Source organism: Gambusia affinis, linkage group LG09, assembly GCF_019740435.1.
Source record: "Gambusia affinis linkage group LG09, SWU_Gaff_1.0, whole genome shotgun sequence".
NCBI lineage: Eukaryota > Metazoa > Chordata > Actinopteri > Cyprinodontiformes > Poeciliidae > Gambusia > Gambusia affinis.
The window spans coordinates 2,411,490-2,435,676 of NC_057876.1; the positions used below are offsets into that span (position 1 = coordinate 2,411,490).

At 40.2% G+C, this 24,187-nt stretch overlaps 16 non-coding genes across 16 annotated transcripts; all 16 read left to right on the forward strand.

The window, feature by feature from the left end:
* The first annotated feature begins 18,078 nt into the window (after positions 1-18,078).
* Positions 18,079-18,150, forward strand: trnae-uuc. Its single transcript has one exon. It is a non-coding gene; the product is annotated as a tRNA-Glu (tRNA).
* Positions 18,151-18,656: 506 nt separating this feature from the next.
* On the forward strand, positions 18,657-18,728 carry trnae-cuc. The gene has a single exon. It is a non-coding gene; the product is annotated as a tRNA-Glu (tRNA).
* Positions 18,729-19,334: 606 nt separating this feature from the next.
* Positions 19,335-19,406, forward strand: trnae-cuc. The gene has a single exon. It is a non-coding gene; the product is annotated as a tRNA-Glu (tRNA).
* A 99-nt stretch (positions 19,407-19,505) lies between these two features.
* Positions 19,506-19,577, forward strand: trnae-cuc. Its single transcript has one exon. It is a non-coding gene; the product is annotated as a tRNA-Glu (tRNA).
* A 101-nt stretch (positions 19,578-19,678) lies between these two features.
* On the forward strand, positions 19,679-19,750 carry trnae-uuc. Its single transcript has one exon. It is a non-coding gene; the product is annotated as a tRNA-Glu (tRNA).
* Positions 19,751-20,525: 775 nt separating this feature from the next.
* trnae-uuc lies at positions 20,526-20,597 on the forward strand. Its single transcript has one exon. It is a non-coding gene; the product is annotated as a tRNA-Glu (tRNA).
* Positions 20,598-20,696: 99 nt separating this feature from the next.
* trnae-cuc lies at positions 20,697-20,768 on the forward strand. Its single transcript has one exon. It is a non-coding gene; the product is annotated as a tRNA-Glu (tRNA).
* Positions 20,769-21,039: 271 nt separating this feature from the next.
* trnae-cuc lies at positions 21,040-21,111 on the forward strand. Its single transcript has one exon. It is a non-coding gene; the product is annotated as a tRNA-Glu (tRNA).
* Positions 21,112-21,212: 101 nt separating this feature from the next.
* Positions 21,213-21,284, forward strand: trnae-cuc. The gene has a single exon. It is a non-coding gene; the product is annotated as a tRNA-Glu (tRNA).
* Positions 21,285-21,554: 270 nt separating this feature from the next.
* On the forward strand, positions 21,555-21,626 carry trnae-cuc. The gene has a single exon. It is a non-coding gene; the product is annotated as a tRNA-Glu (tRNA).
* Positions 21,627-21,727: 101 nt separating this feature from the next.
* On the forward strand, positions 21,728-21,799 carry trnak-uuu. The gene has a single exon. It is a non-coding gene; the product is annotated as a tRNA-Lys (tRNA).
* Positions 21,800-22,573: 774 nt separating this feature from the next.
* trnae-uuc lies at positions 22,574-22,645 on the forward strand. The gene has a single exon. It is a non-coding gene; the product is annotated as a tRNA-Glu (tRNA).
* Positions 22,646-22,905: 260 nt separating this feature from the next.
* Positions 22,906-22,977, forward strand: trnak-uuu. Its single transcript has one exon. It is a non-coding gene; the product is annotated as a tRNA-Lys (tRNA).
* Positions 22,978-23,242: 265 nt separating this feature from the next.
* trnae-cuc lies at positions 23,243-23,314 on the forward strand. Its single transcript has one exon. It is a non-coding gene; the product is annotated as a tRNA-Glu (tRNA).
* A 438-nt stretch (positions 23,315-23,752) lies between these two features.
* On the forward strand, positions 23,753-23,824 carry trnae-uuc. The gene has a single exon. It is a non-coding gene; the product is annotated as a tRNA-Glu (tRNA).
* Positions 23,825-24,084: 260 nt separating this feature from the next.
* trnae-uuc lies at positions 24,085-24,156 on the forward strand. Its single transcript has one exon. It is a non-coding gene; the product is annotated as a tRNA-Glu (tRNA).
* The last annotated feature ends 31 nt before the right edge of the window (positions 24,157-24,187 follow it).

A 24,187-nucleotide genomic window follows, 5' to 3' on the forward strand; every position in this document is an offset into this window, starting at 1 on the left:
TTGTTTTTTACAATGTTGCCTGACATTTAATGTAATGTAATGTATAGCATAATAACATAATTGATCAGGTTTGGGGGCAGTTTTCTGAAACTTTTCCTCCATCATCGCATTTGCAGTGTCATCATTCAAATGTCCTAAATTTTTTCATTATTATTCTTATTATTATTAATTATTATTATTATTATTATTATTATTATTATTATTATTATTATTATTATTATTATTATTATTATTATTATTATTATTATTATTATTATTATTATTATTATTTCTATGTGTTTACTTTATTAGAAAGTTTGGGATCCATGCTCTCACAATGCTTCTGGGGAGACTTGTTCCTGGTTTCATGGCTAATGTTTCTATAAAAGAACCAAAACAGAGAGAACTGCATATTTAACATAAAACTAATCAAAAATTCAGAGCTAAACTTTAAAATGCTGACCACTGAGCTTCGTGTAATGAGATAGGTTCTGGGCCAAAGCTGTCTACATTTGCCTAATTGAGAAAAGAGTGTGCATGCTCCCTCACAGCGGGGGTCCGCTAAATTAGCCCCAAACAGTTCAGGTGATATAACAATGAAAAATGTATGTATTAATTAAGTAGGAAACAAATTGCGAAACAATTTAAATTAAATGCAGCCGACCAGTCAAGTTTTCTGCCTCATTTATCAGGATCGTTCTGATTTTTTGTGATCATATTTTTAATATTAGAAAAATTAAAAAAATATGTGTGCATATGTTTGATATTAAAAATAGGCACACATATTGGTTTAAAGTTTCTTTGTCTTAAAATAGGAATGAATTTCCAGTAAAGGTTAGAGAGAAAGGTTTCATAGTGATTTTACAGCTCTTGGAGCCAGAAAGAGATTTTTAAAGTCTGTTCATGTTCAGGTGTAGCAAACTGAATAAAATGCAATGTTTCCTCCCTCCAACAATCTAGCAAAATCCCAGTTGCCACATTTCACATCTGAACTTTTTCACAATTTTTACCTCAAGAGTAATATTATTATAGCTGTACTAAAGACATTAATAATTGTGTTTGGTTGCATTATCACTTATTTCATGATGGTGCAGCCTTCAAAGACTGCCAGGTACCCAAGTTCTAATTCCAGCAACTGTTTCTGAGCAGCAAAGCATTGAGCAGACAGATCCTCCTGAAGAGGGGCAGCACATGACGCCATAAAACACTGAGGGGAATCTGGATGAACTGCATTCAAAATACAATCAGACAGACTGTGTGACCACACCATCAGAGGATCAATATGCTCCGCTCTCAGTGAGAGACAGAAAAGCAATGTCATCTCATAACACGGAACAGAAGAAATCAATCAGCCGAGGTCCTGTCATAGACTGTCTGGCTTTAGTCACTGAGGATGAGTAGCTTCTGTGAAGCACTCAGGAGGAGGAACATGGCCAAATCCAAAACGGTTAGCAGTGATGTATGGGTGTTCGGTTTTAACAGAGGAATCATCTCTATGTGACGGAGAAGTTTGGACTTCTTCCCAAACGAGCAAAAGATGGAATTTCAGCATTAGGGTTACGTGTACAGAGGCTCCCAAAAGTCCTTTGGTAATATTCCTTACTTGTCTCTTCACTTGCACCTTTATTTGTGATTTTTTGTAACAATAAGACTTCGACCATGCAAATGTGGAAAATACGCAGACATCAGCTGAACCCTGTCTCAGGTTAACCAAAAATGATGATAGATATGAATTTGAAAAAAAAGTTACATTTTAACAAAATCCATATTTGTTGACTACAAACCTCTTTCAACAGTCGGCATGCCCTCCAATATTGGTGTTTTTATTTATAGAATGTGTGTCAACAGTGTTAATTTGACATATTGTTTTCTTATTTGTGTCTGTGGGTGTAGTAACCAAAGGCGAGCAGCAGGGGGAGTATTGCATGAGTCATATAGAGCAAAGAGAAAAAGCTGGGTTTTCGTAAGATAATGCAAAGCTTTGACTGACGTGTTCAGCTTCGCACATAATCTGGGGTGTGATGCTAATTGTGTAAAGTTTTATACTAAATGTGTGAAGAGCTAAAAAAAAAAACAAAACAAAAAAAAAAAAAAAAAAACACACCTAACTGGAAATAAACTGGAAATGAGAACTTTCTTCTCTCAGGCAGAACAGTGAATGTGTGTCATGGGACAAGTTTTCTGCATGAAATTAACTCCCACCAAGGTAACAAGCAGTAGCATGTGAAGGTATGAAGAAGAGAATACAGTCTATGAGCCTTAACATCTGCCAGTTTTCAACATGTGAGATTTCATGCTGTAGAGTCAAAAGGACTTTTTTCTTTTTATAACTTTAGTTAACATCAAATGTTTAAAGCTCATGAAGATTTCAAGAAGTTTCTTTCTCCCTTGTTATAAACTATTTTAACATTTGTTTTGTTCTGGTTTTGAAGCAAAGCCAGCTCCTTTTGACACAGACTCAGTAATTTTTACTTCTCAGTAAAACTCAAACTGCATTGTACTTCAGGCTCATGCAGAAACAGAATCTTTACCTCTCCAAACCTCGCAGCACTGCTCTGCTGGCTGCCTGTCCTGTCTTTATTTCCCCACAGCACCTCAGTGCCCTCAAAAGCCACTGTGTGTGTGTGTGTGCGTGTGTCTGTGTGTGAACTTGTACATATAGAGGACCACTTTCACCATGTTCACCCACAAAGAAAGGTCATTTGCCGAAAGTGAGGACATTTTTCTGATCCTCAGGTTCTTTTTGTGGGTTTTCTTTCCAGTTCTTCTGCGATCTACTGGTTAGATTTATAGGTATGATGGGAAATAGGTTTCGTTAAAGTTAGAAACACCCTAGTAACACTTTGAGTTACTAAAATGAACAGAAGACAATTCAAAGTTCTCAGTTTAATAAAAGTACCAGGATGTGTGTGTGGTCAGCCCACACATCTGAGAACACTCTTAAAGACTCTTGAAGACTCTTGAAGACTCTTGAAGACTCTTGAAGACTCTTGAAGACTCTTGATGACTCTAAGCCTGTCACAAAAAGCAACGAATCAATTAATTGCACAATAAATTAAAACGAGCTTGAAAATTTCCAGCCTAGTGATGAATGTTTTTTGAAGGAAAATTTTGTATTTTTGTTTTGAGACGTCGAGTCAAGAAGAAACCACCCCATGCTTCACATGGCAGTTTTACAGTGTGTCTGAATTCAGATTGTTTACAGTGTAGATCTGATTGACAGGCGGTTGAGTTTCGGGGGTAAGGCAACCACACAGCTGACCCACATACCACCTTTGCTTGGGTAGTGAATACACCTTGACCTTCCCAGTCATGGCTGGGAAGCCAAACAAATCAACAACCTTTGACCCCTGTAACATTAATCAAGTTACAGAAGAAAGTTTCTTCTGAAACTTTGAGGCCTGTTTTCTCAAAAACTTTCTTTCCAGAGTGTTGACATTCTAACAACCATATAATCTTGATTTTTCATGTCTGTGTTTGACATCCGAATCCACACTTTCAGAATATATCAATAGGTTTTGTCGTGGTCACTTCCATTTGTGTGAATGGTCAAACATGTTTCAAAATTTTCTGCAAATTTGCAAAGTGTTAGAAACATTTCCACATTGTCATAATGAGGTATTTGTTTTTCATATTCTGAGAAAATCTGGAAGAAGGCTGTAACACTGTAAAATGTGAAAAACGTGAAGCATTGTAAATACTTTCTGGGTGCACTGTGTGGTGGCTACCTTTTCTCACTGTGAAGCTTTAAAAAGCAGATCTACTGTCATAACTAAATGTATCCTGTTAAATGCCAGAGTCATTTTCTCCATTGCTAAGAAGCTGAATATGATCTACTTTTAGCAAGAGAGTGTGCAAGTCTCCCAGAGTACTTTGTTCATTGGGAAGTCTCATCCATATTGATTTTTCTATTCACAGATATGAGGAGGAATAATTGCCCCCAGAGCTGAGTACTCAGATGTTTTCATTGATTGCTGCAGTTGTGCTCATATTCAGCCTCAATCTCTGCCATTGATTTCATTTTCTGTTTCCACCATGACTACGCACACACTTTACATTAACATTAATTTTTCTCTATCAAACTATATTTTTATTAAAATGTTTCTCTCCATTTAAAAGTTTCTACATCTATAAAGAAGCTGAAACTTGACATCATGCCTCCTTAAGCTCAACGTGTGTGTGAATGGAAGCTAGAAGAAGCTTTACACGTTGAACCTTAATTAGAGGTACAGTCTTCCAGGTATTTAACATTTAAAAGTTTTTAAACTTTATCCAAATGCAAAGAAGAGCTAATTTCTCAAACAATGTTATGCCTCCTCATATTTGATGTGACATGTCAGCCCCTGAGGTCAGAGAGACAGGAAGCGTAGACGACAGTTTTTCCCCTGAATGACCAAAACAGCATGGAAGGTGTAAAGTAACAGGACTTTCCCTGGCCGGGAATCAAACCCAGGCCAGAGCAGTGAGAGCGCCAAATCCTGACCAGTAGACCATCAGGGACCTACCAGGCGACAGAACAAGATGCTTTTCCATCCTCTGCTTGACTTGAAACATGACATTGTGTCTCTTTAAGCTGGATGTGCATGTGAGTGGATATAAACTCAAAAGCAGTTTTACACTTTGACCCTTAAGTAGAGGTAGAGTCATGGCAGGCTGTCTTCTAACCTCCTGAGGGATTATCTTTCACTCAAACGTCAAGTGCAGTTATTTTTCTCGTCCATGTCCCATGCACCGCTTCTTCTCAGGTGAATAGAAAGGGGCTGGTAGTGTGGCCCATTCTGTTTTAACACTTTGATAGTTTGAGCACCATCAGCGAAAACAGCAGCTCCATTCAGGAGTTTTAATATCTGTGAGAAGGATAAATGAGTGTGACCATTTTAAAAGCTTTCTGTGATATTTATAAGTTGCAGGCATCATGGCCAGCAGGTCTGATTCGGTCAGCAAATGTTCTGATTACAAAAAGACCATTGCAGGTGCTAACCACTGTGGATTATCTTTATTTATTTCTACTTTAACTGTCGAATGATGAACTTGATGTTCCCTATGGAAATCTGAGATAGGTGAACTTCTTTGAACAGCCTTTATTTGCACAAGTCTCACAGGGAATCACAGATAAAATATGTTGTGCTTTTAGATTAAGAATCACAAGTGAGTCGGTGGCCTTGAAACTAGATATTATTAAACCTGACTTCTTATTGGGTTTGGTATGCCTGTGTGTGAGAAGCTGATGGAGCTGTGAGGCACACACTGTATGGAGTGGCCTCTGGTTGGGTGCGTTCTGAGGTTTGCATGCATTCACACTAAGTGAATTGCATGACAGAACAAACACATGGAGTGTTTGTATTAAAAAAAATTAACTCAGGAAAAAAACTCTAAAATAAGCTCAACAAAACAGAATAAACATAAGACAGGTATGTAGGAAAGTTTTGACGGTTGGATGATATTTTAAATGTGTGTGGAGAGCCATGCCTCAGACCCAGGTGACTGTTAAACCACAGAACAATCAATCAAATGAGAATAAAACCAGGCCTGTCAACAGCTCTGAGATTTATACACACACCTCTCTCCCTAGAAACCCCATCTTACTGTCTCCTATCCTTTCAGGGTAATATCCCTCAATCCATCATTTGGCTTCTCTCCTCCATGCGTCTCCCAGCTTTTAGCTCCTCTCACACCAAATGTCAATCCATCATAGCTCCCTGTTTCTCTCCTCACTCATTGACTTTCTCATTGTCTCGCTCCTCTTTTCAAACCACCTCATGTATAATCAATCCCGTTTTAGCGCCTTACCCACACTCCAGCATCTCTCTCTAGTCTGGTGTTATTGACCAATCAATCAGGCCAAAGTTTGGCCTCGCTGACATCCAAAAGATGGAAAAGCACTTTATTGACCTGCTGATGAATTTGATGTATACATGTACCCAAACCTGTAACTTAGTGAAAGTTCTCACACCAGGATAAGTCAGCATTTTTAAGTGGGACCACACTGTTAGGTTACTGCGGCTGTAGCTGATAGAATATGTTGCACTATGAAAGTTCAGAAATGTGACTATGTGCATACATAGTTGCACAATTACTAGACATCATAATGAAATCAGATGGAGCTACAGAAATATATTTATCCAACAGATGTTCAAGAAAACTGCAGCATAAATGTTTTTATCACTAAAGGTGAACTACATATTAAGAAACTAGTGATTACATGTCAAATCACGTTCTTTAAAGGTATATTTATCTGTTAGTTTAGAATTGAGGAAGCTTTAGGAATGACTATAATCTTGTCTTTCCCCTTCTGTAGAAGACTCCAGTGCATGTTTGCAGCTGGTAATTTACTGGGTTTGTTTTGGAGCCTGGCCTCTCGCTGAAATGTAGAGTATGATGATAGAAACAGTAAAAGCTATTGTTTTGTTGTGTTTTCTTTGATTTGTGTGTTGTGTTGGAACCTTAGATTCTCAGAGACGAGCTCCCAATTCTGAGTTGGAAGAAGGTAAAGTCATTTTATTTATATAGCACATTTTCAGCAACAAGGCAATTCACAGGGCTTTACATGGATTAGAAGAAAATACAAAAAAAAAAAAAACCTACAAACCAAACAAAGACCAAAAACCAAAACCAACATCAGTCAGAAACAGTTAGAAAACCAGCACCTTGAACACATGATGTGTGTTACATGATGCAGCTGCATGGTCCAGTGTTTTTCTTCTGCCAGGAGAGACAATGTCAAGGTTGATGGGAAGATGGATGGAGTTAAATACAGGACACTCCTGGCTGTCAGAGGTTCATGGAAAACAACGACCCTGAATACACATCCGGAGCTGGAAGGTTTAGGTCAAAGTGTGTTCATGTGTCAGAGCCCAAACCGTCCACAACTAAATCTAAATGAGAGTCTGTGACAAGACCTGATGACTAATGTTCACAAGTGTTCTCCATCCAGTCTGATCGCAAGGAGACAGAAGACAAATGGATACCACAATTTTCAGATTTTTATTTTTATTTTTTTTTATGTTTTTACTTCTTGCAGCATGATTGTTTCACTCTAAAGTTAAAATTAATGTTAAGTCAAAAGCTACTCAACAGAAACAAATTTGTCATCAAAAATGCGAAGAATAGTCCAGCAGTGTTTCCATCTAACCATCACCAAATTAGAAAGAGTTTTGTAGCAAAAGCCTTTTCCTTGAACACATCTTTATGTGCACAATGATAAATGTCCTCACTTTACAAAAGAATTATTTCTGTTCCTCCCTGGAACATTCACACAAAAGAATGTCTTCTCTGAAATGGCCGTCGACATTAAAATAGCCTCGGTCCTTTTCTGTGCCGCCATATGGGAACCTCACAAAAACGCCTCCAGTACAGAAAAGAGCTGCAAACTCCTCACACACAAGGTGAAAGAGTCAGCTGCATGAGGCCACACAAACTCCAGGTCGGCAGCACCAGTCCCATCCAGGAGGCAGCTGAGCATCATTCATCAGTCAGAGGTCTTGCTAATTAGCTGACACTGCTCTGTAATTACTGTCTGATACCTGAAAAGAATAGCTGCTTCTCACAGCAGCCGTTTGCCCTGCCTCTGTGTGTCTTCGCCTCTGCATGGCAAACCTCATTCATTATAGTGCACAGCTCTTTTTGTCCCTGTCAGTCTCTGGATGTTCCATGTAGCTCAGAGCAGCGCTGTGACTGTCAAACGTCATTATTATTGACCAAGCTCATTGCTTCCTATTTATGCTATCACTTTTTTTTTTCACAAAAAGACCACACTTTCCATTTGATTTTTCATATTTTAGTCCTGCTTGTTGTTTTCCTGCATAACTCTGGTTATCAGAACATTAATAGTTGATTTGTAGTGTTTACCCTGTTACAGCCTGGCGACCTGTCCGGGGTGAACCACGCCTCTTGTCCAGGTACCTCCACACGCACAACTCTCCAAGGACAAACAAGCATAGAGAATGGATGGATGGGTTCTAAGTATTTTAATAAAAATAATTTAGATAAAATTTATAATTAAATCAAAAGATCCCAGAATGTTGCAGTGGAGATGAAAGTTGGAGTGTTTTTAGTGGTTTAGGGGCTTACAGTTCAGCATTGGTACAGGCTAACTGTTGAAAACAATGTACAAATATAGTTTCACTCTTTCAGATTTTAATTTCTGACATTTTTAATATCTTCCCATGAACTAACATATGATAAACATTGCATATGAGATATTTCCCCTTTGGTCTGTCTTCTGTCCTGTGACCTTCTGGTTGTGGCGCCCATGACATCGTTGTGCAGGTTGCACTGTAATTAGCTGAGGAGGAAACATTTCCCACTCCATATATATCCTAAGAAATATCGGCAATATAGTAGATGAACCTATTTTGAACCCGTCCAAAAGCCTTTTTTTTGCTTGCGCATTACTTAAAGTGATCTCATATTTTTTGTCCATCAGCAGTCTGCACGCCAAAAGGCCTCCGCAAAGAAATCAGATATTTTTCATATTTTCTCTTCTCCATTTATCTCTATTTGCACAGTATTCTCCTTTTCCAACTGGCCCTTCGCTTCGGTTTGACCAACTGCTTTTTCCACCTTTTTTCCTCCTTCGTTTAAAGCTGAAAAGTCTGTTGTCTGCTCTTTAAAAGGGTCCATAATGTAACAAAAACCACCTCCCCAGCAGTAAAAATTGTTGGGGAGGAGAAAATAGACAAAACATAGATCCCTCAAAAAGAAAAAGAAAAAAATAATTCAAAAAACACAAGAACGATGAACGAGGCACTGCAAATGAGGCTACTCCCTCTTTAGCATTTAGCTTAGTCTAAATAAAGTGACTGACCCACAGCTAGAGCTGAAAGTTACAGCAAACCCCAAACATCACAGCACGGATCAAACCTTCAAATACACACTTCAAATATGTTTGGCCCCGAGGAAACAGTAGAAAAGATCCTGATGTTGAGCGATCGGCCTTTAGAAAACATAATCTAACTTCATTTTAATGAGATGTTGAAAATGACAACATCCTTTGTCTTTCTTTGTTGACTGGCTGTATTTGAGTCTCCAGGATTACACAGAGTTCTCTCATTGCTGTGTTTGTTTTTAATTCTCTGTTTGAAGGTCAAATCCAAACTTCATTTGTAAGTTCATCTGGAGATTCAATCATTTCTTTACTGTTTTCCACCAATCCAACTAAAACAAACTTTCTGTTCTTTTCTGCGTGCAAACACTGTAAAGATTATAATATGTGTTTAGTTTGTGTTTATACAGCTTTTTTGGGGGTCTAAAAATGAAAACGCAACAGCAGTAAAAATAAGCAAGAAAAGAAGAGGACGAAAAATAATGATTTTTTTTCATTATTTGTCTGTTATTTTCTGTATATAAACTGCAGTTGTTTGTTAATGAGAGTCCTGCACATCAATTATGAGGCAATGCATGCTGAGATTAACACTAGCCACCGCTGTCAGCTGGTGACAATACAGAGTCACTTCGAAAATAAAACAGGAGAAAAGAACGGAGATGGAATAGAAATAATAAGGGAGCCTGGGAAACAGAGTATGCATCATTTTTTTTTTCCATGTTTTTTCTCCAAAGAGTTTTTGTGGCGCTAGTGGCTCGTATTTTTGCGATAGTAGGCAGACAGGAAGGAGGGTATTTAGAGGGGGGAAAGCATGCGGCAAGGGTCGCCGGGACCAGGAATTTTAAACTCACACTTTCAGCACCAGCAGGCGGAGACAGACGGTTCCTGTTTGAGAGTGACAGCAGGTCGTGGCGGTGAAGTCAGGTCACAGGCAGAGGATGCCTCACACTGGACAGCAATACAATCACTTCAGAAACATTTACACAGCTTGCATTATGGGTAACAATGAGGTCAAGAGGTGTTTGCTGGTATACAGGTTGCAGAGTAGGTTGATGTGGAGTGAGTGGGCATTTAAAGGTGTGTGTTGTGGACAGGATGTCCCACGTGTCTGTCAGTTGGATGAGACAATACAACGACATGGTCTAGTATTACAAGTCGTGTTTTAAAGTCATTTTCCAGTCGGAAAAAAACACCAGATGCACAGAACTAACTGGCTAGCATCAGTTAACTTGGATAGCAATCTGTTTCAAAAATGCATGAATTAAATTTAGTGTTTTTTGACAGTTTACTGGCTTTTGAGAAGAGAATATGGATTTTTTTCTTATTTTAACTGCATTGATTAAAATATATATTTTACCATGCTGGTTAGTTCTGCTTAGAAGCTTTGCTTAAGTTTTGTAGCACCAACCAGACCTTTGCCTCGGGCAGCTAGCTTGTTAGCTGCAGGACACAGACACCATTTTCCAGACACTCACAGATGGAACATCTGCCACGCAAGCTGTATCTGACTTCTCTCAGATGCACACAATCTAAGAAAACTCCATCAAGTTCAGGTAATGCTAAGCTGGATTTCCATATGGCAGTGCTTCTCTATTCCGGTCCTCAGGCCCCCCTGGCCCTGCATGTTTTAGGTGTTACCCTGCTGCCACACACCTGGATTGAATCTATGAGTGATTAACAGGCTTCTGCAGTACTTGATGCCTGCAGAAGTGGTGATGCAATCATTTGGATCAGCTGTTCTGAAATATGGGCACATCTAAAACATGAAGAGCTGGGGGGCCTGAAGATTGGAAGTGAGAAACACTGACATATGGCATAGTCTGTGTCTAGCAGCCTTCATTGAACATTTTGATTGTTTCATAATGGGATCACCATCACACCACTCATCATCAATTATGCTTTGGTGAAATCGTGTTAACTTTGCGCGGCGGTGGTGGTAAAGCGCAACCCCATGTCAGGAGGCCCCGGTCCGGGACACATCTGTCACGGGTTCAAGTCCCAGCCTCATGACCTTTGTTGCATGTCTGCCCCTCTCTCTCTCACAACCTGCTTTCCTGTCAGGAAAGCTGTTAAAGGTGACTAGAGCTGACAAAACATTTTAAAGAAGAATGCTAACTAAATGTTTTGAGTGTGAAGGTTGGTTGGGACTTTCTCTAGTATTTTTGACAATCCCCTGAAGAATGATGGGTCTCATGGGGGCCAAAGCTCGGTCCTAATGTCCCATTACAAAGTAAAGGATTGGTTTAGACGACATGTGTCAAACTCAAGGCCTGGGGGTCCAATTCTGGCCAGCCATAGCTGTTGATGTGGCCCCCTAGACTCCAAATTACATCAATAAGTCCCTCCAGTTTTTCACAAATTCTCAAAATTCATACAAAATTCACACAAAATCAGCAGATTCCCACATTTTTTTTTTTTTTTTTGGTTTTTACTGCAGATTTTTCTCCAAATTGGCCAAAAAATATTGGCTTTAAGTGACTGCTTTCTCATCCTTACAGAATGTCAAGTTATAGGCTGTGATTGATAAGGTAATTAATAAAAAGTCACATTCATTAGCGCAGATATTGTAAAAATTCTGTAGAAATGTTTCTAAATTTGCACCACAAAATCTTTGATTGCAAAAGACCCCACCAAAGCAATCACAAAATCCTGCATGGACGGATCAGTGTGAAAAGATGTTAAATATTGTTTAATTTGAAGAAGCACTTATTGAATGCTGAAACAGCTATTTATTAATGTTTTTTAAAAACCTTAATGGGTTTTATCAATACATTCTGTCACATCTGGCCCTTTAAGAACATTCAGGTTTTTGATATGGCCCAAAATGAAAATGAGTTCAATGCCTCTGGATTAGACGTATGAATTAACCTAAGGTTGAGGTTAAGGGTAGGAACATCCTGGTAATACGTTTGTGCAAATGCTAGAAAACAAAGGAAATACAAACGTGTGTTTAAATCACTCTGGGAGCATATTTGTCTCTCTTGCCTGCCTTTAATGTGCACAGAGGCCCTGCACTCCTTCCTCTCTCGTGATTTTTGAAAGCGTTCCAGCCTCCATGGGTTTCATCTATCATTTGAATCTGTGTGAATGGGTGTGAGGGAGAGTGTTTTCATAATCCATCCATTCAGCCTAGAATGTGATTAATGCTAAGTGATGCCAGAAGCATTATCCGGATCATGACAGAGCAACACAACACCTCCGTCCTCCCAATGAGCACCCAGTGCTCTGTGTGTGTGTGTGTATGTGTGTGTGTAGTTAGAAAGGTTTTTATTGTAAAACAGTCAAGAGCTTTGATCAAGTTTTCCTAGAACTGCAGAGGGAGTAATTTAACTGAAATAAACTATATCAAATGCTCCACACTCAGCTGTACCGAGTTGCTGCAGCAGATAGGAAGTGGCAAATAGAAGTTATCGGAAAAACATTTCATATTTGCTGTTTTAGTTCATTCATTAATAATTCATATTAGGCTATTATTACAAATGCATTGATAAAATACTTTTTTCTGTGGTGTCAGAATGAGTTATAATAACCTCTTACAAAAACATCTGAGAGAAACGCAATAGCTTATTATATGGTTATATCAGCAAATTAATAGCAGTACTTTTATTCATATCTATGAGTCAAGAGCAAAAGAATAATTCTAAACCAGTTGACAGAATCCCAAAACCTGTGTGTGCAGGATATGGATTGGCAGAGTTAGGCTGTTTTTCATGGAGGAATTTGTGGAGAATAAGTTAAGTGATCATTATAAGACAAAAAAAGAAAATAAGCTGACCTTGAAAACAAGCTGGAGAAAGATTGTTTTCAAATCTTTCCCCAACTTGCTCTGGTCTTTGGATTAGCTTGAGAAAGATATACATATACCCCATCTAACCAGACATCACTTCTGTTCATCCTGTTCATTTAATTCACAATCCTTGAGCTGTGCAGATAATTACCCAGAGAGCACATCCCCTCCTCAAAACAAAACAGTCTCCAAACTCTGTAAAGTAAAGAGTAAACCTTGACTTACAAACATCAGATTGAGCAGCTCTGCACTGGCCATATTCAGAGCTTTATGGGATGAAATATGCTTAGTCACAACTGTTTGGTTTTCAGACTGGGGTTTTAAACCTAAACACATGAGAAACAAGTCCTTTATGAGAATACTGGAAACTGATGATTAAAATTTCTGCTTGTAGCATTGATTCTAAAATTTGTGGTCAAATCACATTCTATACAGATTCTTTTATTTAGTTTTTTATTTCAGTTTCAGCCGCCTGCATGCAGGATCTTGTTCGTTCAGTCATGGTTCACATCTTGTTATGTAGGTCAGGCTAGAACAGAGACACAAGAAGATTAGATACAAATTAGAAATTTATATAGATAAAATTTTTACTTATACTAATTTATGCAAACTATGGACTGAGAACCTTTAGAAATGTAAAATAAATATAGCCAAGATGCAGTTAGACAGTGGTGGGAAGTAACAAAGTACAAATACTTTGTTACTGTACTTAAGTACAATTTTCATGTATCTGTACTTTACTTAAGTAGAATTAATAATTGATACTTTCAACTTTTACTCCACTACATTTTACAGTAAGTATCTGTACTTTCTACTTCACTGCATTTCTACAAAACTGTCGTTACATCCAAGTCGTACTGCGCTTTTTTTTGGTTGTTGTTTTATTGTTTTCAGTTTAATGTGAGGTTCAGGGACTTAACGTGGTAATGTAAAATCCAAGCAAACCATAGGATATGGCGACATGTAAGTTCAACAGCGCTTCACTTTCACAGACGATGGGGACTTCGTCCAAATTTTAGCTTTACTTGGAAAGGAAGCTTGAAGAAAGGTAAGCTATGTGGACCTTATGTTAGCAAAGATAACTGTAAAGACACTTATGGTGCATCTGCGATGACAAAAAGTTGTCAGTCATGCGCTAAATTATTGTGCAAAGGTGCTGACTGACAAGTCACATATATGGGACAACGGTGTGACCAAAGTCCGCTATATAGTGATATAACATTCACAAACGATCCAATTATTCTGTATAGATTTTTACTAAGTCCTATAGGACTGAAGCCTCACTGAAAGCCGTTCTTTATTCTTGTGTTGCTCTGCGTACACTGCAGTAGCTATTATCATTTTATTTAATTAATATATATATAGATTTATTTAATTGGTGAATAAATAAAACAAGAATGCAAAAACAGAGAGCATGCTCATTGCTCTTTGATTGTTTTCGTCACCATTCATGGTGGCATACAGGGTGAGAACAGTCACGGTGCTCCTTCTGCTTGGTTACTTCTTGCTTGTTGCGCCTTGGACAGTGTTCACAGGTGAGCGTTGTTTACTGTTAATTCATTGTCTTCATTGCTATGTTTAATGGTGCAGACAGTTGTGGTTTCTGACATGGGCAACAACTGAGGGCATTATCTTTTTAGGGATGGCAGGAGACATCCACAGACTGTGGCACAAAGATGGAAACAAAGCAGAAGGAAGAGTTTGTATTGATAATGATACTGGTTACATTTATTTCAACTCTAAGTATTTAATACCCTGAATCACATATCAAAGTCTAAACTGTCATAGAGAGTAAACACAATAAAAACATGCTTTATCTGTAACATTGTTAATTAAAATGGCACATTACTGATGCATTAAAATTTTATACAATAAATACAGTTAATGATATTGCATTAGCAATTAGGTAACACATTCAGCAAGTACTTTTACTTTTAATACTTAAGTATTTTTAAAAGCCAATACTTTTTTACTTTTACTCAAGTAAAACTGTTAATATGGTACTTTTACATTTTTGTCTATGTATTTGTACTTTTACTTACTTAAGTACATTGTTTGAGTACTTTCTCCAGAACTGCATTTAGAGCAAATTGACATTGTTTTTATAGAAATAAAATTCTCTTCAGCTAAACTTCAAAATAATGCCATTCTACTTTCAACTCCAAGTTTAATTTCGTACTTAAAAATGTCATGTTTTACAAAAAAAACAACAACAAAAAAAAAAAACATCAATGACATAGATCCACAAAACTTCAAAGAATAAAATGAACCACCAGACCACATAGCTGCCTGCTATTCAGGACCAGAGTTCTTTGCCTGAAGCATGTTGTGTACCAATCACATTAGTGCCATAATGTTCTAACCACTGGCCCTGGGTGTGTGAGTAATTGTTACCAAACATATTTGTGATTTTATGCGCGTACAATCCCATCACCGTGTGTAGAGCTGTGTGCCCTGCTGTGCAGCTCCGTGGAAATATATTGTTGGTCAGATCACTGTCAGGTCTCATCACTGCCCTCGGGGTGAGCAGACCTTGCTGACCGCAGCCCATGCGCCTGGAAATCCCTAGAGAGGGCTGAGCAAGCAGGTTCAGCCACCGATTTCATTTTCTCTTTCCTCACACGTCTCTCCAAACGGTCAACAAACCAGATGTGTGCCACGCATTCGATGTTGGATTGCTTGGCTTATCTTACAATGTCAAAATATTAGTTCTCTAGTAAAAAAATAAAAATAATTGCCTACTGCCAAAAATATCTTTCTCAAAGCAAGTTTAGAAGTAAAAGAATAAAAAAAATAAATAAATAAATAAAAAATAATCAAAGAATGGAACTACTTTTTTTATCAGAAATAATTATTGACTGAAAACAAGCTCCTGTATGTTTATGAACAGTTACTTGTGAGTTAGCTTTCTCTTTCTTTTAGTATACATCAGTGGGGGTACCGTCGTAATGTTTACTTTTTGTATAGTAAAACTTTAACAGCACATGTAAGTGACCAGGTTCTCTGGATTGTATGTTAATCATAACTTGGGATGAGGTAATTACCTTTCCCTTTTCCATTGCATTTTAGTAGCATGTCTGAATTTTATTTCTCAAAACATAAATTTAACTCAAAGAAATGCAGTCAGGAAACAACATTTCAGATCTGCCTCATACCTCAAACTGTTTCTTCAACTTTGACATTAAACAGACAACATTGACCAACACCAAAGCAGGCTACATACTGTGTCTTTATAGAGCTAACTCAAAGTTATCCACCCTACTGTTTCAGCATCAATTACTTGATCAACACTTAAAGCATGGTAAACTTCACAATTTCATTGAAATGTCAAACTTAAATGAGAATATAAATCAATGTCATTGTGTATAATTGTGTTTTTCAGTAAAAGTAATTACATCATCTTCAGACCACTGAGTACTAGTTCACCTCTGATAAAAGCGTGCAGTGCACAGGACATGGGGGACTGTAGCTGTGCAAAAAAATGTGCTTGACCACTAATCCACTAGAGAGGTAATCAATCACAAGGCTACAAAAGCGGATATTTATGATTTTCATACTCTGAGGTCTAGAAGACGGGACATTCCCTGACAGGGAATGTTCCGTTCCTTTTCACCTGCCATGTTGTTTTGATCATGTTCAATACCTGTTCAGGGAAAGTCCTGGTAGGACTGCACAGTGGCACAGTTGGTAGCACTGTTGCCTTGCAGCAAGAAGGTCCTGGGTTCGATTCCCGCCCCGGGGTCTTTCTGCATAGAGTTTGCATGTTCTCCCTGTGCAAGTGTGGGTTCTCTCCAGGTTCTCCGGCTTCCTCCCACAGTCCAATAACATGACTATCAGGTTAATTGGTCTCTCTAAATTCTCTCTAAGTGTGTGCGTGTGCGTAGGTGTGTGTGCGTGTGCGTAGGTGTGTGTGCGTGTGCGTAGGTGTGTGTGCGTAGGTGTGTGTGTGTGTGCGTAGGTGTGTGTGCGTGTGTGTGTGCGTGTGTGTGTGCGTGAGTGTGTGCGTGTGCGTGCGTGGGTGTGTGCGTGTGCGTGTGTGTGTATGATTGTGTGTCGTGTATGTCTCTGTGTTGCCCTGCAACAGACTGGCGACCTGTATAGGGTGTACCGCGCCTCTCACCCGGAACGTAGCTGGGGATAGGCACCAGCAACCCTCCCAACCCCATTAGGCACAAGGGTGAACAGAAGATGGATGGATGGAAATTCCTGGTGATTTTCACCTAGGACGTTGATTTGATCATGTCTTTAAAGCAGTCTAGGTATTGATCATCAAAGACCTCTTGCAGGCTACTTAGAGACACAAAACGTCCTGATGGTCTAGTGGTAAGGTTTCAATGCTCTCACCACTGCAGTCAGGGAAAGTTCCCTACCTTCCCTACCTGCTCCATTGTTTTGATCATGTCTTTAAAGCACTCTAGGTATTAATTGACAAAGAACTTTTGCTACGATCACAAATACAGAAAAGTCCCTGATTGCCTAGAGTTCAGGATTAGGGACTTTAAAGGTCTCACCGCCATGGCCCGGCTTCAATTCCCGGTCAAGGAACTTTCCATAACATTTTCACTTTCCCCCTTCTGTAGCTCATGTTAAGCCTTGTAGGTACTGATCACCTAAGATCTCTCTATTGTTATAAAGACATCAATATCCCTGATGGTCTAGTGGTCAGGATTTGGCGCTTTCACCGCTGTGGCCGGGGTTTGAATCCCAGTCAGGGAAAGTCCCATTTATTGTCTTTTTCATAATGCCATTAAATTTGTATAGCTATTGACAATCTAAAATCTCCTCCTATTATTACAAAGCGATTAACATCCCTGATGGTCTAGTGGTCAGGATTCAGCGCTCTCACCACCGAGGCCTAGGTTCGAGTCCCGGTCAGGGAACTTTCCATTACATTTTCACATGCCCCATTGTTTTGATCATATATTTTAATCCTTGAAGGTATTGATTATCTAACTCCTGTCTATTGTTACAAAGACAGCAAAATATCTGATGGTCTAGTGGTCAGGATTCGGCGCTCTCACCGCCGCGGCCTGGTTTCGATTCCCGGTCAGGGAACTTTCTCTGACATTTTCCCCTTCCCCCTTCTTTAGATCATGTTTATCCTTGTAGGTATTGATCATCTAAGTTCTCTCCATTGTTAAAAAGACTTCAATTCCCTGATGGTCTCGTGGTCAGGATTCGGCCCTTTCAAAGCTGATACCTGGGTTCGATACCTGGTCAGGGAAAGACCCGTTCATTGTCTTTTTCATAATGCCATTAAATGTCTATAGCTATTGACCATCTAAAATCTCTCCCTATTATGACAAAGCAATTAGCATCCCTGATGGTCTAGTGGTCAGGATTCGGTGCTCTCACCGTCGCGGCCCGGTTTCGATTCTCGGTCAGGGAACTTTCTCTGACATTTTCACCTTCCCCCTTCTTTAGATCATGTTTATCCTTGTAGGTATTGATCAACTAAGTTCTCTCTATAGTTAAAATTACATCAAAATCCCTGATGGTCTAGTGGTCAGGATTCAGCGCTTTCACCGCTGCGGCCTGGGTTCGATTCCCGGTCAGGGAACTTTCCATTACATTTTCACTTTCACCCTTCTGTAGCTCATGTTAAGCCTTGTAGGTATTGATCACCTAAGATCTCTCTATTGTTACAAAGACATCAATATCCCTGACGGTCTAGTGGTCAGGATTAGGCGCTCTGCCCGGGTTCGATTCCCGGTCAGGGAACTTTCTCTTACATTTTCACCTTCCCCCTTCTTTAGATCATGTTTATCCTTGTAGGTATTGATCATCTAAGTTCTCTCTATAGTTAAAATGACATCGAAATCCCTGATGGTCTAGTGGTCAGGATTCAACGCTTTTACCGCTGCAGCCTGTGTTCGATTCCCGGTCAGAGAAATTTCCATTACATTTTCAACTGCCCCCTTCTTTATGTCATGTGTTAATCCTTGTAGGTATTGATCACCTAGTTTGTCTCTATTGTTACAAAAACATCAAAATCGCTGATGGTCTATTTGTTAGGATTCGGCCCTTTCGCAGTTGCTCCCCCTATTATTACAAAGCCATTAAGATTCCCTGATGGTCTAGTGGTGAGGATTCGGCGCTCTCACCGCCGTGGCCCGGGTTCGATTCCCGGTCAGGGAACATTCTCTTACATTTTCACCTTCCCCCTTCTTTAGATCGTGCATTTATCCTTGTTGGTATTGATCATCTAAGTTCTTTCCATTGTTAAAAAGACTTCAAGATCCCTGATGGTCTCGTGTTCAGGATTCGGCCCTTTCATAACTGCTACCTGTGTTCGATACCCGGTCAGGGAAAGACCCGTTCATTGTCTTTTTCATAATGCCATTAAATGTCTATAGCTATTGACCATCTAAAATCTCTCCCTATTATTACAAAGCCATTAGCATCCCTGATGGTCTAGTGGTCAGAATTTGGCGCTCTCACAGCTGCGGCCAGGGTTCGATTCCCGGTCAGGAACTTTCTCTTACATTTTCACCAGCCCCCTTATTTAGATCATGTTTATCCTTATAGGTATTGATCATGTAATTTCTCTCTATGGTTAAAATAACATCAAAATCCCTGATGGTCTAGTGGTCAGGATTCGGCGCGCTCACTGCTGTGGCCAGGGTTCGATTCCCGGTCAGGGAACTTTCCATAACATTTTCACTTTCCCCTTTCTGTAGCTCATGTTAAGCCTTGTAGGTATTGAACACCTAAGATCTCTCTATTGTTACAAAGACATCAATATCCCTGATGGTCTAGTGGTCAGGATTCGGCGCTCTCACCGCTGCGGCCAGGGTTCGATTCCCGGTCAGGGAACATTCACTTACATTTTCACTTTCCCCCTTCTGTAGCTCATGTTAAGCCTTGTAGGTATTGATCACCTAAGATCTCTCTATTGTTACAAAGACATCATTATCCCTGATGGTCTAGTGGTCAGGATTTGGCGCTCTCACCGCCGCGGCCCGGGTTCGATTCCCGGTCATGGAACTTTCTCTTACATTTTCACCTTCCCCCTTCTTTAGATCATGTGTTTATCCTTGTAGGTATTGATCATCTAAGTTCTCTCTATAGTTAAAATGACATCAAAATCCCTGATGGTCTAGTGGTCAGGATTCAGCGCTTTCACCGCTGCGGCCTGGGTTCGATTCCCGGTCAGGGAAATTTCCATTACATTTTCACCTGCGCCCTTCTTTATGTCATGTGTTAATCCTTGTAGGTATTGATCACCTAGTTTGTCTCTATTATTACAAAAACAACAAAATCGCTGATGGTCTATTTGTTAGGATTCGGCCCTTTCACAGTTGCTGCCAGGGTTCGATACCTGGTCAGGGAAAGACCCGTTCATTGTCTTTTTCATAATGCCATTAAATTCGTACAGCTATTGATAATCTAAAATCTCCCCCTATTATTACAATGCCATTAAGATCCCTGATGGTCTAGTGGTCAGGATTCGGCGCTCTCACCGCCATGCGTCTGGTTCGATTCCCGGTCAGGGAACATTCTCTTACATTTTCACCTTCCCCCTTCTTTAGATCTTGCATTTATCCTTGTTGGTATTGATCATCTAAGTTCTTTCCATTGTTAAAAAGACTTCAAGATCCCTGATGGTCTCGTGGTCAGGATTCGGCCCTTTCATAGCTGCTACCTGTGTTCGATACCCGGTCAGGGAAAGACCCGTTCATTGTCTTTTTCATAATGCCATTAAATGTCTATAGCTATTGACCATCTAAAATCTCTCCCTATTATTACAAAGCCATTGGCATCCCTGATGGTCTAGTGGTCAGAATTATTGGCGCTCTCACCGCTGGCCAGGGTTCGATTCCCGGTCACGGAACTTTCTCTTACATTTTCACCTGCCCCCTTCTTTAGATCATGTGTTTATCCTTGTAGGTATTGATCATCTAAGTTCTCTCTATAGTTAAAATTACGTCAAAATCCCTGATGGTCTAGTGGACAGGATTCAGCTCTTTCACCGCTGCGACCTGGGTTCGATTCCCGGTCAGGGAACTTTCCATTACATTTTCACTTTCCCCTTTCTGTAGCACATGTTAAGCCTTGTAGGTATTGATCACCTAAGATCTCTCTATTATTACAAAGCCAATAAGATCCCTGATGGTCTAGTGGTCAGGATTCGGCGCTCTCACTGCCGTGGCCCGGGTTCGATTCCCGGTCAGGGAACATTCTCTTACATTTTCACCTTCCCCCTTCTTTAGATCTTGCATTTATCCTTGTTGTTATTGATCATCTAAGTTCTTTCCATTGTTAAAAAGACTTCAAGATCCCTGATGGTCTCGTGGTCAGGATTCGGCCCTTTCAAAGCTGCTACCTGGGTTCGATTCCCGGTCAGGGAACTTTCCATTACATTTTCACTTTCCCCCTTCTGTAGCTCATGTTAAGCCTTGTAGGTATTGATCACCAAAATCTCTCTATTGTTACAAAGACATCAATATCCCTGATGGTCTAGTGGTCAGGATTCGGCGCTCTCACCGCTGCGGCCAGGGTTCGATTCCCGGTCAGGGAACATTCTCTTACATTTTCACCTGCCCCCTTATTTAGATCATGTGTTTATCCTTATAGGTATTGATCATGTAAGTTCTCTCTATGGTTAAAATAACATCAAAATCCCTGATGGTCTAGTGGTCAGGATTCGGCGCGCTCACCGCTGTGGCCAGGGTTCGATTCCCGGTCAGGGAACTTTCCATAACATTTTCACTTTCCCCTTTCTGTAGCTCATGTTAAGCCTTGTAGGTATTGATCACCTAAGATCTCTCTATTGTTACAAAGACATCAATATCCCTGATGGTCTAGTGGTCAGGATTCGGCGCTCTCACAGCCGCGGCCGGGATTCAATTCCTGGTCAGGGAACTTTCACTTACATTTTCACTTTCCCCCTTCTGTAGCTCATGTTAAGCCTTGTAGGTATTGATCACCTAAGATCTCTCTATTGTTACAAAAACATCATTATCCCTGATGGTCTAGTGGTCAGGATTTGGCGCTCTCACCGCCGCGGCCCGGGTTCGATTCCCGGTCATGGAACTTTCTCTTACATTTTCACCTTCCCCCTTCTTTAGATCATGTGTTTATCCTTGTAGGTATTGATCATCTAAGTTCTCTCTATAGTTAAAATGACATCAAAATCCCTGATGGTCTAGTGGTCAGGATTTAGCGCTTTTACCGCTGCGGCCTGGGTTCGATTCCCGGTCTGGGAAATTTCCATTACATTTTCACCTGCCCCCTTCTTTATGTCATGTGTTAATCCTTGTAGGTATTGATCACCTAGTTTGTCTCTATTGTTACAAAAACATCAAAATCGCTAATGGTCTATTTGTTAGGATTCGGCCCTTTCACAGTTGCTGCCAGGGTTCGATACCTGGTCAGGGAAAGACCCGTTCATTGTCTTTTTCATAATGCCATTAAATTCGTACAGCTATTGATAATCTAAAATCTCCCCCTATTATTACAAAGCCATTAAGATCCCTGATGGTCTAGTGGTCAGGATTCGGCGCTCACCACTTGGCCGTCTGGTTCGACTCCCGGTCAGGGAACATTCTCTTACATTTTCACCTTCCCCCTTCTTTAGATCTTGCATTTATCCTTGTTGGTATTGATCATCTAAGTTCTTTCCATTGTTAAAAAGACTTAAAGATCCCTGATGGTCTCGTGGTCAGGATTCGGCCCTATCATAGCTGCTACCTGTGTTCGATACCCGGTCAGGGAAAGAACCGTTCATTGTCTTTTTCATAATGCCATTAAATGTCTATAGCTATTGACCATCTAAAATCTCTCCCTATTATTACAAAGCCATTAGCATCCCTGATGGTCTAGTGGTCAGAATTCGGCGCTCTCACCGCTGCGGCCAGGGTTCGATTCCCGGTCACGGAATTTTCTCTTACATTTTCACCTGCCCCCTTCTTTATATCATGTGTATATCCTTGTAGGTATTGATCATCTAAGTTCTCTCTATAGTTAAAATTACGTCAAAATCCCTGATGGTCTAGTGGACAGGATTCAGCTCTTTCACCGCTGCGGCCTGGGTTCGATTCCCGGTCAGGGAACTTTCCATTACATTTTCACTTTCCCCTTTCTGTAGCTCATGTTAAGCCTTGTAGGTATTGATCACCTAAGATCTCTCTATTGTTACAAAGACATCAATATCTCTGATGGTCTAGTGGTCAGGATTCGCCGCGGCCCGGGTTCGAATCCCGGTCAGGGAACTTTCTCTTACATTTTCACCTTCCCCCTTCTTTAGATCATGTGTTTATCCTTGTAGGTATTGATCATCTAAGTTCTCTCTATAGTTAAAATGACATCAAAATCCCTGATGGTCTAGTGGTCAGGATTTAGCGCTTTTACCGCTGCGGCCTGGGTTCGATTCCCGGTCTGGGAAATTTCCATTACATTTTCACCTGCCCCCTTCTTTATGTCATGTGTTAATCCTTGTAGGTATTGATCACCTAGTTTGTCTCTATTGTTACAAAAACATCAAAATCGCTAATGGTCTATTTGTTAGGATTCGGCCCTTTCACAGTTGCTGCCAGGGTTCGATACCTGGTCAGGGAAAGACCCGTTCATTGTCTTTTTCATAATGCCATTAAATTCGTACAGCTATTGATAATCTAAAATCTCCCCCTATTATTACAAAGCCATTAAGATCCCTGATGGTCTAGTGGTCAGGATTCGGCGCTCTCACCGCCGCGGCCCGGGTTCGACTCCCGGTCAGGGAACATTCTCTTACATTTTCACCTTCCCCCTTCTTTAAATCTTGCATTTATCCTTGTTGGTATTGATCATCTAAGTTCTTTCCATTGTTAAAAAGACTTCAAGATCCCTGATGGTCTCGTGGTCAGGATTCGGCCCTTTCATAGCTGCTACCTGTGTTCGATACCCGGTCAGGGAAAGACCCGTTCATTGTCTTTTTCATAATGCCATTAAATGTCTATAGCTATTGACCATCTAAAATCTCTCCCTATTATTACAAAGCCATTGGCATCCCTGATGGTCTAGTGGTCAGAATTCGGCGCTCTCACCGCTGCGGCCAGGGTTCGATTCCCGGTCACGGAACTTTCTCTTACATTTTCACCTGCCCCCTTCTTTAGATCATGTGTTTATCCTTGTAGGTATTGATCATCTAAGTTCTCTCTATAGTTAAAATTACGTCAAAATCCCTGATGGTCTAGTGGACAGGATTCAGCTCTTTCACCGCTGCGACCTGGGTTCGATTCCCGGTCAGGGAACTTTCCATTACATTTTCACTTTCCCCTTTCTGTAGCACATGTTAAGCCTTGTAGGTATTGATCACCTAAGATCTCTCTATTATTACAAAGCCAATAAGATCCCTGATGGTCTAGTGGTCAGGATTCGCCGCGGCCCGGGTTCGAATCCCGGTCAGGGAACTTTCTCTTACATTTTCACCTTCCCCCTTCTTTAGATCATGTGTTTATCCTTGTAGGTATTGATCATCTAAGTTCTCTCTATAGTTAAAATGACATCAAAATCCCTGATGGTCTAGTGGTCAGGATTCAGCGCTTTCACCGCTGCGGCCTGGGTTCGATTCCCGGTCAGGGAAATTTCCATTACATTTTCACCTGCGCCCTTCT